The 12537-nt window shown below is 43.2% G+C and overlaps 1 protein-coding gene across 1 annotated transcript in view; it reads right to left on the reverse strand.

The window, feature by feature from the left end:
* The window catches only part of LOC144790746 (uncharacterized), a 59180-nt gene that overhangs the window by 44578 nt on the left and 2065 nt on the right, over positions 1-12537 (reverse strand). The window lies entirely within an intron of this gene.

The following is a 12537-nucleotide window of genomic DNA, read 5'->3' on the forward strand; positions in this document are numbered from 1 at the left end:
CTGTTGGTCCGTGTTAGGGGCATATAGCGACGCCACCACCAGCGGGCATCCGTCCAGGCGCCCCCTCACTGCCACCAGCCTCCCTTCCTTGTCTATGTGTGAGTCTTCAACTTCAAACGGGAGCCCTGGTCGCACCCATATCAGCGCCCCCCTAGCGTAAGAGGAGAACCCAGTTGCATAGATCTGACCCCGCCATCGCCTGCGCAGGGTGTGTACCTCTGGTGATGTCAGGTGAGTCTCCTGTAGGAGCGCTATCTGTATCTTGTGTCTCTTCAGGTACGAATAAATCATGTACCTGCGCGCGGGTGTGTGTATTCCGCGCACATTCCAGGTACACATTTTGACTTCAGCCATCAGCATTCAACAAGGCAGTCACACCCGTACCCTCCCCCGTTCCAAGTACCCTCCCATTAGACCCTCCGGTTTCCAGTGTCAGAGTACCTCCTCCTTTGTCCGAGCAGCCCTTGGGATAGTCCAGCGAGCACCCCTGCGAGCCAAGTATGCAGCGTTTCACAATAGGGAGAAGGGGGGTAAACATTAACTGGGGGTAACTCCATCGGGTCGGTTGCCAAACGGGCAGCCGTCCAAACATTCTACGAAAAGTGCGAACAATCCAATCCGGGGGGTTGCTATACATCACGCAGTCCAAGCAGCCAGTGTGTATCTGTTGAGCATGAAGGCGGGAGCGCCCTCCCAGGGGGATGTGTTCGTCAGTCTGAGTGGTCAACCGGCCGGCCCACCGGTTATCGAACAGTATATTGGTAAAGACACGGGGCCACTGCTCTGGTCAAGCTTGGAGGCGGTAACCCTTGCCCTCCCATGGGGACCCTGCAAAGTGGTGGTGGCCCCCGTGGTGCGGGCTCCTAGGGGCGTCTGCCCCGCAGTTGAGAATTGCCAGTGTGACATCGTCATGACTTACTGCGGGTTCGGTGTCCGTTGCCAACAGGCAGCGCCTGGCCAATGCTTCCCTCGCCGAGAGCCCCGTGTTGCGGCACTACTTCAGCCGTACAGATCCGACGTTTGTGGGGTGACGTCCGGCAGCCCACCTGAGAGTTGCGAATCCGGGAGACCAGATATCGCCTCATCTTCACTCGGCGATGTTCTAGGGCTGGTGGCAGGCGGGGAACGCCGTATCGGGGAGCCGCTGAGCTCCGAGACCATCCGCAGGGCTTCCTGTTGTTCTCTGCGTATGTCCTCTTCCGGTGGGCTCGCGCTATGTTGGGTGCCGCTGGCCGCGGGGGAGGGTGACCTGGCGCCACGTCTCCTCTTGGGTCTTCGGTGCCTCCTGGGCTTGTCCGGATTCCCGGACCTCCCCGTGCTCTTGTCCGTCCCGTTGTCCAGCCAGGCCTCCACGTCTTCCGAGGAGTCAAAGAAGTGTGTCTTCTCGTTCGCTATCACCCTGAGCCTCGCTGGGAATAGGAGGGAATATGTAAGCCCCAGTTGGCGTAGCCTCCGTTTTACCATTAGGAACGATAGCCTTTGGCGCTGCACCTGGATAGTATAGTCTGGGAAAAACATTATGTTCGCGTTTTCAACTTGAATGGTGCCCAGTTTTCGGGTTTTCGGTGCACGAGGCTTCATGGCGCAGTGAGACAAAAGGGCAGGCGCGCAACTCTTTGATTCAAGCAAGCTTTAATAGCTTAGTTGGTAGAGCGTTCGACTGCAGAGCTAGAGGACCCTGGTTCAATCCCGGGTTTCGGCATAGTTGCAACTTGTCCTTTTTTTAATTTTTTATTTATGTATTTATTTATTTATGAGTTTTTATATAGCGCGGACTTTACCCGAAGGTGTCAGAGTGCTTCACAAGAGGACCGTTAATGATACAAGAGGAAACAATTGCAAATGAGCAAATAAAAATAAAAAACCTTAAATTACATGATCAAAACTGACAATAGTGAGCAACCAAAAGACTTGAGGTACCAATCGTTACATTTCAGGAGAATAAAGTGATATGTGTGCAGGTTACAAAAGCATACAATGTACAAGTAGAGGTATAATTCTGCAATAAATCGCAGACACTCCAGCACAACAACAAACGTTACGTAGGCAATGGTGGCACTGGTGCAAGTATCTAAAGCAAACAAAATGTGAGAGGTAGCAAACAGTGTGTTACAGGAGAAAAGTGACATGTGCAAGTTACAAAAGGCTACCATCACAGGTACAAGGATAATACTGGAAAAAATGGTAAACATTCAAACTACCAGAACACACTCGGAAGGAACTTCCGTAGTCCTGGACAATAGACTTTTCAATAATGGGAGGACTTCCTTAAGATGATAGCGAGGGTGTGAATTAGATTTGGAGGTGTCTTTGGAGGAGGAGTCAGTCTTAAGTCAAAATCAAATTAAGATAAAAATACGCAACGCTGGTGGCCTTATTAGACTTAGTTTTTATACTGTTTTTTCCTGTACCCGGTAACTCAAAAAGGAGCTTATACAGGCCTGTTCTAGTTTGCCAGTGTGCCTTGACTAGGGTTTTGCTGGCGTTGATGGGTAGCAGGAAGTATTTAAGCTCCCTGTGGTTTTGTGTACTACCTAAATCAAAAGGCACTTTATACATGTCTGTTCAAGTTGTTTGGTGTGCCTTGGCTAGGGCTCGGCAGGCGTTCTTGGGGAGCAGGTAGGATTTCTGCTCCCCGTGGTGCTTTCTGTACCCCATAACTCCAAAGGGAGCTTATACAGGCCTGTTCAAGTTGTTTGTTGTGCCTTGGCTAGGGCTCGGCTGGGGTTGATGGGTAGCAGGTAGGATTTCTGCTCCCCGTGGTGCTTTCTGTACCCCATAACTCCAAAGGGAGCTTATACAGGCCTGTTCAAGTTGTTTGGTGTGCCTTGGCTAGGGCTCGGCTGGCGTTGTTGGGGAGCAGGTAGGATTTCTGCTCCCCGTGGTGCTTTCTGTACCCCATAACTCCAAAGGGAGCTTATACAGGCCTGTTCAAGTTGTTTGTTGTGCCTTGGCTAGGGCTCGGCTGGGGTTGATGGGTAGCAGGTAGGATTTCTGCTCCCCGTGGTGCTTTCTGTACCCCATAACTCCAAAGGGAGCTTATACAGGCCTGTTCAAGTTGTTTGTTGTGCCTTGGCTAGGGCTCGGCTGGGGTTGATGGGTAGCAGGTAGGATTTCTGCTCCCCGTGGTGCTTTCTGTACCCCATAACTCCAAAGGGAGCTTATACAGGCCTGTTCAAGTTGTTTGTTGTGCCTTGGCTAGGGCTCGGCTGGCGTTGTTGGGGAGCAGGTAGGATTTCTGCTCCCCGTGGTGCTTTCTGTACCCCATAACTCCAAAGGGAGCTTATACAGGCCTGTTCAAGTTGTTTGTTGTGCCTTGGCTAGGGCTCGGCTGGGGTTGTTGGGGAGCAGGTAGGATTTCTGCTCCCCGTGGTGCTTTCTGTACCCCATAACTCCAAAGGGAGCTTATACAGGCCTGTTCAAGTTGTTTGTTGTGCCTTGGCTAGGGCTCGGCTGGGGTTGATGGGCAGCAGGTAGGATTTCTGCTCCCCGTGGTGCTTTCTGTACCCCATAACTCCAAAGGGAGCTTATACAGGCCTGTTCAAGTTGTTTGTTGTGCCTTGGCTAGGGCTCGGCTGGGGTTGATGGGTAGCAGGTAGGATGTCTGCTCCCCGTGGTGCTTTCTGTACCCCATAACTCCAAAGGGAGCTTATACAGGCCTGTTCAAGTTGTTTGTTGTGCCTTGGCTAGGGCTCGGCTGGCGTTGTTGGGGAGCAGGTAGGATTTCTGCTCCCCGTGGTGCTTTCTGTACCCCATAACTCCAAAGGGAGCTTATACAGGCCTGTTCAAGTTGTTTGCTGTGCCTTGGCTAGGGCTCGGCTGGGGTTGATGGGGAGCAGGTAGGATTTCTGCTCCCCGTGGTGCTTTCTGTACCCCATAACTCCAAAGGGAGCTTATACAGGCCTGTTCAAGTTGTTTGCTGTGCCTTGGCTAGGGCTCGGCTGGGGTTGATGGGGAGCAGGTAGTATTTCTGCTCCCCGTGGTGCTTTCTGTACCCCATATCTCCAAAGGGAGCTTATACAGGCCTGTTCAAGTTGTTTGCTGTGCCTTGGCTAGGGCTCGGCTGGGGTTGATGCAGAGCAGGTAGGATTTCTGCTCCCCGTGGTGCTTTCTGTACCCCATAACTCCAAAGGGAGCTTATACAGGCCTGTTCAAGTTGTTTGCTGTGCCTTGGCTAGGGCTCGGCTGGGGTTGATGGGGAGCAGGTAGTATTTCTGCTCCCCGTGGTGCTTTCTGTACCCCATAACTCCAAAGGGAGCTTATACAGGCCTGTTCAAGTTGTTTGCTGTGCCTTGGCTAGGGCTCGGCTGGGGTTGATGCAGAGCAGGTAGGATTTCTGTTCCCCGTGGTGCTTTCTGTACCCCATAACTCCAAAGGGAGCTTATACAGGCCTGTTCAAGTTGTTTGTTGTGCCTTGGCTAGGGCTCGGCTGGGGTTGATGCAGAGCAGGTAGGATTTCTGCTCCCCGTGGTGCTTTCTGTACCCCATAACTCCAAAGGGAGCTTATACAGGCCTGTTCAAGTTGTTTGTTGTGCCTTGGCTAGGGCTCGGCTGGGGTTGATGGGGAGCAGGTAGGATTTCTGCTCCCCGTGGTGCTTGTGGTTTATGGTGAGATGATAGTGTTTTTGCTCTCTGCAGTTCTCTGTACCTTTAAACTTAAATTGGAGCTCATACAGGCTGTTTATATTTTGGGATTGTCCGTTGATAGTGTTGCTGCCCAACCTCTGCTGCTCCTAAAACATTGTGACTTATAGTTTGTGCACTTACATTTACTTGTAGTACTACATTGTTACCCCCCAGTGTGCTTGGCTTTTATGACATTCTACCGTTGTTTATTTGGGAACACCGCATTGTCATAGATCTTTTGCACCTGCCATTGCAATTTGTTTATTTTGTGCCAGTTGTACTTTAGTATACCTGTTCATCCGATTTTTCACATTCTGTAGAAGATCGTCTTACCTATTTATGCACTTTGGCTCTTTATTGTGTTTCATGTAGGACATAGGCTCTTCCATGCTTTACTCATAGTTCCGAACACACCAGGACATATGGGTTAATGTGCTTTACCCATTTACATCCATTTCCCAACAACCTACAAAATGTTGGTGTAACATACAGTGACAGTGTTTGGTTGCTTTTGTGTTACATTTTCCACATAGTAGGTAGGACACAGATTAATTGACTGAGTCTTCACCACCCAAGAATCTTACATGTTGTTCTTGCCACCTCTTTTTAAAAAGTGTATGCATTTATTTGTTATTTGTAATGACAGTTTTGTAGTAGGCTTATGTCTGTTATACTTGTAATCTAATGAATATTCTTGCCTATTTGTATGGAGCCCTTGCGTAATCTAAATTACTCTGGCTAGTTGTTTTAATTGCAGTTATTGTTCATGCTGTGACTATAACAGAGATACCCTTAGTACAGAACTTTAATGACTACTAAGAAAGTACTCCATTGAATTTCTAGACTTAACGTCTTACTTGTCCAGTGTTTTCTCCTCACAGTCCAAATTTGTATAATTCTTTTGTCGTTGCCCTCTCAGTGCATGTTGGATCCACCACTTCATATTCATTAGTAGACACCAACTTGTGCGTACCCATTATTATAATGCCTCCAATGGCCATTCTTCTTGTTTTTTTCTTTCATTTTTCGTGCAAATTGTATTTTCCACACCTCAATCACCATTCTTGATAAAAACCAAGAAGGATGTGATGCTGCTTCATTTGCTATCTCTGCATGCCATATTAATCACAAAATTATTAAAGTAGTTTCTTTTCACCTTTCTGCAATGTTCTTTATTTGCAGACTGCTTGTACGTTTCACAACAATTGAATGCACCATCTCCATGCATATTGCGTACCAAAAAGACAATAAAGTCAAAATATTTATTTTTAATTATTCTTTATTTCATTTCTTTTAATAATTTCCACATGTACCAATTACATTCATTTATTATTAGCATAATAAATAATAATTTTACATCATACATCACAAACACAAACATTACAGTAAAGAATTGTTGAGAATGTATCAAGTCACAATCCATTCAAAATTTGCAATTCCAACAGTAAAATTTAAAAATCCAATTCTGTACTTCACAACAAAATTTGTGGGCCCACAAATAAGTAATACTATTTTTAACAATTCTAAAAACCTCTCAGTTTACTTTTAATTTGAGAATATGATGTCTCCAAACACTGAAAAAACAGAACAGGTAAAAATACTTTCAATGTTTCACATTGGTTAATTACTGTCATCTTTTCTTAGTACTGCTATATGTTACATATGTTAAACAGTCACTTACACAGTAAGTATTTCTTTTGCATGTTCGGCTGTACATTACCATGGTCGCTGTGTCAAGATATTTTTTCAAGGGTATACAATTTAGAGATGGTTGTAATTGAATTATGAACACTTTAATATTCTTCGATGTATATGTTAGTGAATGAAACTTGGACACTTTGTAAGTGTAACAATAAAAAGAATTCTCATTTGCTAAGGCCTAAATCACACGTAAGGGCCGCTGGGGGCATTCTGTAAAAAAAAAAAGCATGGGTTAATACAAAAATAAAAAGCACTTTCACTTCCAAATGGCATTCGAGGTACTGGAGTCTACAGCGGTAGCCATGGCCGTTGCAAATGTGTTATGCAGTTTCTTACTGTTAGCTATCTCTCTCAATTTGCTAGTTCAATACGTTTAGTCCTTATGACTCAAGCATTAAAGGTAATCTAGTCAAGCGTACCTATTAATTTAAATCAAAAGTAATTAATGTTTTTAAGATCCACCTTCCTTTAATATACATGCACCTTACTTGAAATTTGAAACTATTCTTTCTCTAAAAAATACTCGCGTTCATTGAATCAAAGTACCCAATTATAAAATTTGTCGCTTACCATAAATCCTTTTTATGGTTAAAGGCACACATCTGTAGCATTACATTCGTATTAGTGGAGATCTGTGTATTTATACTCTAATTACCACGGAGCAATTAAAAATAATGACATTGTCTGTCTTCTCTGCCTTTCTACATTGTCACTTTTAATGACATTAAAGACCTACATTGCCGTCTATAACCAGTTGTATACAACCATAATGACTGAATGTGCAAGTAAAATATATTTTTTAAAATGCATGTCATAAATATAGTGTAGTGTTGCATATTGGATACTTCAAGCAGAAGGTGAACATCTGACAGGTCGACTGACAAGGATCACCAACCCATCCGCCTAGATTTCTTAATGAACCTCAATTGAAAGAACATTATTATGTAATGTTATGGACAGGTCAGTACTTGTGAGGTGTGCATAAAGTGTCCAATGATTTTAATTACTGATAGTGTAAAGATAGTTCCAACTAACCATGATGTCGAACGTTATTCATAAGCATAGTTAACTCAATTTGATACAGGTGTAGCATATGATTCAGAAATGAACAGAAGGTGTAGATGCACATCGGCATGTTTGCCTCTAAAACTCTCAACGGTGATTGATAGGAAGCGACCAAGATGGTCAGCCAAAGATCATTAAATTACATCATTGACTAACCCATTGTTATCAGAAAGGTTGCATGAAGAAATGGATTAATTTTTAACAAGGTAATTGAAAATGCAAATAGGCAGGTGCATTCTTATAGTCTTTGCCAGGGTCAGAGCCATATCCGAGCAAAACAGATAGCCTGTGTGGATGGGGGTCAAGACGTAGAGTCGATTGAACACACAGACTTACGCCGAGGTCAAGAAGCGATCCCAGATTGTTGCGATTGTGTCCAGTGTAAATACATGGAAGCAGAACATGATGATATCTGCTGGCATCAAGCCAACTGTATGTTGAAGAACATCAATACCAACAGAGAAGTGGACTAAACCCAATTAACCAACACGGCCATTGTAAATAATTCACATACCACCAATGTAGGGGATTATGTGCACAGTACTTTTAAATCTGATTCAACTCGAAATTCATACTCTCAACCAAAAATAAAATAAAAAGGAAAACATAATATTGCAGGACTTTTGGGGTTGGTGAACTGAAGTTACCGACTAATTATTACAAAAATTAGAGGCACTGACATGAATTTTGAAACTCAGGCCACTCACTTCTTACATACAGTCAGAGCATGTTCATATGAACACTCGGCAACAAGTACTCTCATTTTGAAAATCATATAAATCTTTTTCATTAAAAAATATATTACACTTGTTGTACATGCTGGATACTATCAGTTTAAAGTCAATCCATTTGTGCTTCAAAACTACATCACGAGTGTTTACAAACTCAACACCATTAATAACAGCACATCTTGGGAGAAAACATATTAGACATTAGACAACACTACAAGAAATTCTGAGCAAAACGGGAGTAAGCAGGTCTCTACATTTTTCAAGGTGAACAAAAAAAAGCAGAGTTTTAAGAAGACAATAAGATAATCGCCAAGGTCAAGCATCTAGTGGCCTAAAAGGCCCACCCCTCACTCCAAAAAGCCCTTATCATCTAACCACGGTTGATGTTAGAGAAGAATTTTGACATTGAAAAGATTGATGTTTAATTTTTGAAATTGGAAGACATCGACGCAAATTAAAAAATATTATACATCAAGGAGACAGTACATGTTGAAAGTTGACCGTCATCATGTTCACACACACCAATATTTAAATGTCTTGTGACCATACAAGCCATAAAAGAACAGTGACTCGTTGCGGCATATCAATTTAGCATCACCACATAGAGTACTGACACCATTTGGGTGGAAAAATGTATATAATGGGTCAGATTTTATTTTCAACCAAATACAAAGTTATGTTGTTTTGGGCTGAATAGCAAAATAAGACTAAATACTTGCACAAAACTTATTGTAGTGTTGGGTCCCTGTCATGGGATCGTTTGTCTGTACTCGTTTTGTCATGGATTTGCATCATTGAGGAATTTCTGGACCTGTCCCGATCCCGTTGACACACAACTATATTGATACGTCTTATGAACAATACAAGTACAGGCCCAGGAGGGGCCCGTACTTTGGAAATCACACAAGAAAAGTACAGGACCAGGAGGCGCCCGTACTTTGGAAATCACACAAGAAAAGTACAGGCCCAGGAGGGGCCCGTACTTTGGAAATCACACAAGAAAAGTACAGGCCCAGAAGGGGCCCGTACTTAGGAAAGCAGACCAGAAAAGTACAGGCCCAGGAGGGGCCCGTACTTTGGAAATCACACAAGAAAAGTACAGGCCCAGAAAGGGCCCGTACTTAGGAAAGCAGACCAGAAAAGTACAGGCCCAGGAGGGGCCCGTACTTTGGAAATCACACAAGAAAAGTACAGGCCCAGAAGGGGCCCGTACTTAGGAAAGCAGACCAGAAAAGTACAGGCCCAGGAGGGGCCCGTACTTTGGAAATCAGACAAGAAAAGTACAGGCCCAGAAGGGGCCCGTACTTAGGAAATCACACAAGAAAAGTACAGGCCCAGGAGGGGCCCGTACTTAGGAAAGCAGACCAGAAAAGTACAGGCCCAGGAGGGGCCCGTACTTTGGAAATCACAAGAAAAGTACAGGCCCAGAAGGGGCCCGTACTTAGGAAAGCAGACCAGAAAAGTACAGGCCCAGGAGGGGCCCGTACTTTGGAAATCACACAAGAAAAGTACAGGCCCAGAAGGGGCCCGTACTTAGGAAATCAGACAAGAACCCATACTATTCAAATGCTGGCCTCAAGTTGTCCAAAATGATCATGATTTTTGTGACTGCCTCAGCTGTGCTTGGCATGTGAAAACAAGCCGGTGAACAATTGGTTATCAACACAACGAGTACTGACACCAGTAAAAAAGAATGAAGACATAATGTGTCCTGTTTGGTTTGTAACCTCACTACACAGATATGTTGCTTTTGAGCAAGCAAAATCCAAGTAAGACTAAATACTTCCACCAAACGGATAGTAGTGTTGAGTATCGACAGGAAAAACACTTTTCAGAAAAGGATCTTGAGTTTGAATTGAAAGAATTGAATGAATAGACAAACACATCTCTGGCTGAGTTGGAAGACTAATAATCTTTTCTTCTATCCTGTTTTCCAGCAAAGAATAAAACGCTAGCCTCAATTTGTCCAAAATGATCATGAATTTTGTGACTGCCTCAGCTGTGCTTGGTAATGGAAAACAATCAAAGTACAGGCCCAGGAGGGGCCTGTACTTTGTCAATCAGAACATAAAAGTACAGGCCCAGGAGGGGCCTGCACTTTGTAATTTGAATACTGGACCACTAAATGGACAGTAAACAGCTCAGAAAGGGGCTGTACTTTGAATTGGAACCAACAGAAGAAACACTTCTCAGGAAAGGGTCTCGAGTTTGAATTGAATGAATAGACAAACACATCTCTGGCTGAGTTGGAAGACTAATATTCTTTTCTTCTATCCTGTTTTCCAGCAAAGAATAAAACGCTAGCCTTAATTTGTCCAAAATGATCATGAATTTTGTGACTGCCTCAGCTGTGCTTGGCAATGGAAAACAATAATAGTGGGAGATCCCACTTACAATTATTTGGATTGTTGAATGGAACAAGTTTAGTCTTCATGGAACGAGTTGAATGGAAAAAGTGGAATTGGATTAAGCACATTAAATAGAGACTCTCGCCGGGGTCAAGAAGAGACAGCCGGCTTTTGAAATAGATTATTCCAGAGGTAGAACCCCTCGTTAATATAGTGGGAGATCCCACTTACAATTATTTGGATTGTTGAATGGAACAAGTTTAGTCTTCATGGAACGAGTTGAATGGAAAAAGTGGAATTGGATTAAGCACATTAAATAGAGACTCTCGCCGGGGTCAAGAAGAGACAGCCGGCTTTTGGAAATAGATTATTCCAGAGGTAGAACCCCTCGTTAATATAGTGGGAGATCCCACTTCCCATTATTTGGATTGTTGAATGGAACAAGTTTAGTCTTCATGGGACGAGTTGAATGGAAAAAGTGGAATTGGATTAAGCACATTAAATAGAGACTCTCGCCGGGGTCAAGAAGAGACAGCCGGCTTTTGAAATAGATTATTCAAGAGGTAGAACCCCTCGTTAATATAGTGGGAGATCCCACTTACAATTATTTGGATTGTTGAATGGAACAAGTTTAGTCTTCATGGAACGAGTTGAATGGAAAAAGTGGAATTGGATTAAGCACATTAAATAGAGACTCTCGCCGGGGTCAAGAAGAGACAGCCGGCTTTTGAAATAGATTATTCCAGAGGTAGAACCACTCGTTAATATAGTGGGAGATCCCACTTACAATTATTTGGATTGTTGAATGGAACAAGTTTAGTCTTCATGGAACGAGTTGAATGGAAAAAGTGGAATTGGATTAAGCACATTAAATAGAGACTCTCGCCGGGGTCAAGAAGAGACAGCCGGCTTTTGGAAATAGATTATTCCAGAGGTAGAACCCTTCGTTAATATAGTGGGAGATCCCACTTCCCATTATTTGGATTGTTGAATGGAACAAGTTTAGTCTTCATGGAACAAGTTGAATGGAAAAAGTGGAATTGGATTAAGCACATTAAATAGAGACTCTCGCCGGGGTCAAGAAGAGACAGCCGGCTTTTGAAATAGATTATTCAAGAGGTAGAACCCCTCGTTAATATAGTGGGAGATCCCACTTACAATTATTTGGATTGTTGAATGGAACAAGTTTAGTCTTCATGGAACGATAGAGGGACTGATCACGATGAAAGTGATGCGGTATATTTGAAGTACTAGCAGAATATGGATCAGAATTTAAGGTTAAAAAATATCTTAGTATTTCAGTGGGATACAAAGATTGTAGTCTTTGAGAGGTGATTCATAGTAAAAAATTTGCAGTACCAAAAGGATAAGTAGAAACTAAAATTGCAAAGCATAGACATTGTATGGAAGGAGCACAGGCATAGATCTTTCGGTATCACCCAAATAGTTGTAGAAAATTTTGGGCGACAACCAAATAGAGTGACTTCTCAGGGTAGATTTTCAGGGTTAGGTAAGTTGAAAATCAGTAAACAGTAAGGAACTGCATAACACATGAAACACACGACTATCTTTTTGATTTGTTCCAGTGTTCCGACCACACAGACAACTAAAAATTCAAATCATTATTATTTTGTGGGAACATGCTGCTAATAAGTCGTGGTGATTTTTGGAAAATCAGATAGCCACAGTGCTATTAAGAGATAGGATCGAACATAAGGCAAGCACCGTATGAGTGATGGAAATAGGTTGCTTTAAATACCTAAAAGCACATAGTAACAAGTGTGGATAATGGCGGTTGGTTTCAAGTTAGGAAATGTGCATTTCAATGTACTTAAAGGGTGAGGTACAACCAATTTTATATTTCAACATTCACTCACCATTTTTCACTCATGGATATAGAAGCAAAATATCGCTAATGCCAAACAGTAAAGAAGTTAACTTCCTTCATACCAAGAAGAGCACAGGACGACACTTCAGACCATGGTGATGTACAGCTGATTTGCAAAAACAAGATAAGTAACATAGTTACCATGCTTTTTCAAACACATTTGATACAAACGAAACCT

This window comes from Lissotriton helveticus, chromosome 11 (assembly GCF_964261635.1).
Source record: "Lissotriton helveticus chromosome 11, aLisHel1.1, whole genome shotgun sequence".
Taxonomy (NCBI): domain Eukaryota; kingdom Metazoa; phylum Chordata; class Amphibia; order Caudata; family Salamandridae; genus Lissotriton; species Lissotriton helveticus.